Source organism: Physeter macrocephalus, chromosome 16 (assembly GCF_002837175.3).
Source record: "Physeter macrocephalus isolate SW-GA chromosome 16, ASM283717v5, whole genome shotgun sequence".
NCBI lineage: Eukaryota > Metazoa > Chordata > Mammalia > Artiodactyla > Physeteridae > Physeter > Physeter macrocephalus.
In genome coordinates this window covers 24354696-24359911 of record NC_041229.1, presented here as the reverse complement: position 1 = coordinate 24359911, position 5216 = coordinate 24354696, and positions in this window count along the sequence as shown.

Sequence of the window (5216 nt, the reverse complement as noted above, 5' to 3'; positions counted from 1 at the left end):
ATAGACAAATGGGAGTACAGGTTGTTCATATCCAATATGGACTCCCTGTCCAAACACTGTTTATCATTCTAGCCACCACTATCGAATTATATTTCTTGAGACTAATGCAGCTTAACTTCCCTGTCCAAACACTGTTTATCATTCTAGCCACCACTATCGAATTATATTTCTTGAGAGTAATGCAGCTTAATTCCTGCATATTACTTTTTAAAATTCATCTATCAAATCCATTAATACAGTATAAACGAGAGAAGTTCATGTTTCAGTGCAGTTCAGATATCAGGTATAAAGAACCCCCCAGTAAGAAAAAGAATCCTATATTTCTTGCCAGAATGTGGTCAGCTCTGGTGTGCTTTGCTAGCTGAAAAACACTTTTATTGTTAAGAGGATAGAGCTTGTTTAAGAGGGATGAGAGCCAAAACATTTTAAGTACTTGTATGTGTTTAGAACAGTGCTAGTCTATCTCATACACTGTATCAGTCAAGGCTCACCATTTCACATATCTGAAAAGTGAAGTTAAAAGTGTTGTAGCGGGCTTCCCTGGTGACACAGTGGTTGCGAGTCCACCTGCCGATGCAGGGGACACGGGTTCGTGCCCCGACCCGGGAAGACCCCACATGCCGCGGAGCGGCTAGGCCCGTGGGCCATGGCCGCTGAGCCTGCGCGTCCGGAGCCTGTGCTCCACAACGGGAGAGGCCACAGCAGTGAGAGGCCCGCATACCGCAAAAAAAAAAAAAAAAAAGTGTTGTAGTAACTTACTAAAAGGCACAGAACCAGTAAATTCGAGCAAGAATTCAATCCCAAAACTGTCACACTGAACTTTGAGCTAATACTTGTGGTTAATAAAAATAGCACTAAATTAAAAGTTCAGAGATATTTTTTACTCTTTCACTAACGCTCTTTAGAGATCAATCATTTCATTTATATGGGCCTTAGTTTTCACAACTATAATAGTTGGAAGCTTGACTAGATGATCTCTACATAGTCTTCCAGTTCTAAAATGTTCCACTAATTTGGATTTCTAAAATAATTGCCCTTGCAATATATGCATGCTGCCACCAAGTAGCAGAAGAGAGTACTAGTTCCTTTTTTATCCCTAGTGGGGAGTGCATTTTGACATCAGACTTATCCGTCAATAGTACAGCCTGTTAATATAAATATAAAATAACAAAATAATCTGATATTATTTCCTGTAAAGCAGAAGCTTTACATTGTGTCTATGAATCGTACCAGAATCACCTGTAGATTTTTAACCATAGAGGAAATGCAGAACCCATTGAATGAGAATCTTCAGAGACGGGACTTGGGCATCTGGATTTTTGGGCTCTCATCACTTGTGTATTTTATTTTTTGCCTATGTACAATATTTGTCACATCCTCTTGAATCTTTAACAATTTCTTTTTGTTTTAAAATTTTAGAATATTCCATAATCTTCACATACGTTTCATAAGGTGTTATCTGTTATGTTTATTCAATCTTGTGCTTCTCCTGGTTAAGACTTCTTATTTTCTTTCTTTCTTTCTTTTTTTTGCGGGGGCCTTGCCTCATGGCTTGCAGCGTCTTAGTTCCTGACCGGGGATTGAACCCCAAGCCCCAAGAAGTGAAAGCGCAGAGTCCTAACCACTGAACCACCAGGGAATATCCAAGCCTTCTTTTTTTTTTTTTTGCGGTACGCGGGCCTCTCACTGTTGTGGCCTCTCCCGTTGCGGAGCACAGGCTCCGGACGCGCAGGCTCAGCGGCCATGGCTCACGGGCCTAGCCGCTCACGGCATGTGGGATCTTCCCGGACCGGGGCACGAACCCGTGTCCCATGCATCGGCAGGTGGACTCGCAACCACTGCGCCACCAGGGAAGCCCCCAAGACTTCTTTTTTGAAGGACTTTTTTTCCCATTCTAATTCATTCCTGGGATCACTTTCATGTTTGAACATTAAACCAACCTTGCATTACTAGAATACAGCCACTTTGATTGTGATATATTACTCTTTTACCTACCATGGATACAGTTTGTGCTTTTATTTACACATTTTGCATGCATGTTCAAAGGAGAAACTGGCCTGTGATTCTATTCTTGTAATATTCTTTTTAGTTTTCATCTGAAGCTTATGTTGGGCTTATAAAAATTTGGAGCAATATATTCTTTTCTTTTTCCTGGAAGACTTTTATGTAAGATTACCACTATTTCTTCTCTAAATATTTGGAAGAACTTACTTGGAGAGCCATTTATCCCTGGAAATCATTTTCTGTAAAGGTACTTAAGTATACAAACAACTTTCTGAGTAGATATAGATTTTTTTAGATATTTTTTCTTTCCTGGGTTAGTCTTATTAGGTTGCATTTTTTAAGAATGTGTAATTTTGGATGAATTTTCAAATTTATAAATACAAAATTATCATAATTTTTACAGCTTTATTGGGATGTAATTTACATACCATAATTTCAACCGTTTAATATATACAATTCAGTGGTTCTTAGTATAACTGCTAAAAGACATGTGTAACCATCACAACAATCCAATTCTAGATTTTTGCCCCCCCACAAAAAAACCCACTACACATTAACAAGGTTTTCTCATTCTCCTCAACTCTCTCAGCCCCAGGCAACCACTAATCTCCTTTCTGTCTCTACAGATTTGCTATTCTGGGCATTTCATATAAATGGGACCATACAATATGTGATCATTTGAGAGTGGCTGCTTTCCTTTACATAATGTTTTCATGGTTCATCCATGTTGTAACATGGATCAATATTTCATTCCTTTTTATAGCTGAATGCTATTCTATTGTACAGATATTCCACATTTTGTTTATTCATTTGTCAGATTGACATTTGAATTTTTTCCATCTTTTGTTTTTAGAAATATGCTTCTGTGAGCATTCACATACAAGCTTTTGTGCAGACAGAAGTTTTTATTTCTCTTAGGTATATATTTAGTAGTGAAACTGCTGGGTCATAGGGTAACTCTATGTGTAACACTTGGAGGAACTGTCAAGCTGTTTTGTAAAATGGCCGCACCATTTGATATTCCCACCAGCAATGTATGTGGGTTTCAATCTCTTGTCTTACAGCCTAGCATGTCATCTATGCTGGAAAACGTTTCACATGTAGTTGAGAAGGATGTGTATTTTACTGTTCGGTTGAGTGTTCTGTAGACATTTATTAGGTCTTGATAATTCATAGTGTTGTCCAATTCTTCTAAATCCTTATTGATCTTCTACCTAATTGTTCTATCCATTATTGACCGTGGAGTACTGAAGCCTCTATCTAATGTGTGGAATTATCTATTTCTACCTCCAATTCTTCATGTATTTTGGTATTTTCTTCTTCATATATTTTGGTTTTATCTTATTCAGGGCACATATGTTAATAATTTTTGTATCTTCCCTTTTTTTAATCATAAAATGTCCCTTTTCATATCTAGTAATTTTTTGTTTGTTTTAAAGTCTATTTTTTCTGGTATTAGTAGAGCCACTTCAGCATTCTTATGGTTGCTATTTGCATAATGTATATTTTTTCATCCTTTTACTTTGTTCACATTAGACCTTTGAATCCAAGGAGTGTCTCCTGTAGAAAACATTTTTTTAAACCCAGTTTGACAATATATGCCTTTTGATTGTATTGTTTAATTCATTACATTTAGTTTTTATTATTGATATGGTAGAATTTATTTATGTTTAACATTTTACCTTTGGTTTTCTACATGTCTCATGGTTTTGTTTTTTTGTTATTGTTGTTGTTCCTCCATTTTCCTTTTATATTAAGTGGATATTTTCTACTGTAACATTTAATTCCTTTAATGAATTTTAACCACATTTTCTGAGTAATGGCTGCTGTAGGGATTATGTAATACATCTCACAATCTCTTCAGCTTTATACTAGCTTCATTCCAGTGAGAAACAGAAACTGTACTTTTATAGAGCTCTATTACTTTCCCTCTTTTTTGTTTTGATTACATTTATATATGTTACATACTTAACAAAATGTTATTATAATTATTACTTCACACAAGCTTATCTTTTAAAGGAGCTTAGAGAAGAAAGTAGAGCAAATAAATATTCATAGAGTTTGTTGGGTTAATCTATTTATTTACCATTTATGGTTCTCTTTCTGTCTTTCTGCGGATTCAGGTTATCATGCAGTGTCATTTTTATTCTAATACAGCTTTGTTCTCACTGTCTTCTTTGTGCCATATCATCAAATATATGCTTTTTCTTTATGCTATATACAGGACAATCCAAATATAGTTATATTGTTTATGCACTTACTTTTTAAATTAGTTAAGAGGAGAAAGGAGAAGAAACTTGAAATTACATTATCTTTTATAATTCCCTACACAACTGCTCTAGTCAGCATTGTTTTGTTTTTATGGCTTGAGTTACTGCTTGCTATCATTTGAAGAACTTCCACTAGTATTTCTTGTGATGCCCGTCTGCTAACAATGAATTCACTCAGTTTCTGTTTCTGTTTCTGTGTTATGGTACAGTATTGATAATAAGTTGTGGACTGGTCGGAAAAACTAAAATGCGATGTACCGTATGATGTATGTTTTACTAAGGTTGCTTTGTCAAACTCTAATGATTTATGATAGAAATCACCTAAAGCTAGCATCACAATGCTCCAGGAATGTTCTGTAGAATGCTGATGTTAATGATGAATACGTGAATCCCAAATCTTTCATTTGTATTGACCTTATCATCATTAACTCTTCTCCCAACAATGTCATAACTAGGGTTGACTTCTAAAGTGTACTTTCCTCTTTTCCCATAGAAATTGTCCCACAATTTCAAAAAGTGCTCAAAGGTGAAAAAGTGCACACGACATTTATCACGTTTGCAAATGCCAATGAAAATGTTGAGGTAACACTGTCCAAAATGCAATATTCTTCTGTGAGAGCACCCAACTTTAAACAAATACACATATTCTAAATACAACTTAGATCTGTGACATGTTTTAGGCAATGAAGTGTGAGCAGACATGATGGCCTTAAATGAGCAGCAGAAGCCTTAAACGGGCTTGTGCGGTTGGGCTCACCACTTATGTTTCACTGAATTTTGTGAGAAGACAGGACCTGGGAGCTGCGGCCTCACAGTTGGGCTCCAGAGGAAGATGTGTGGGACAGACCTCAAACTGACCCAAAACACAGAGCAAAAGCAGCCATCTAGAGGACAAAAAGAGAGCCACTGCAGCTAGCCCAAAAGTCAAAGAAAAATAAATAA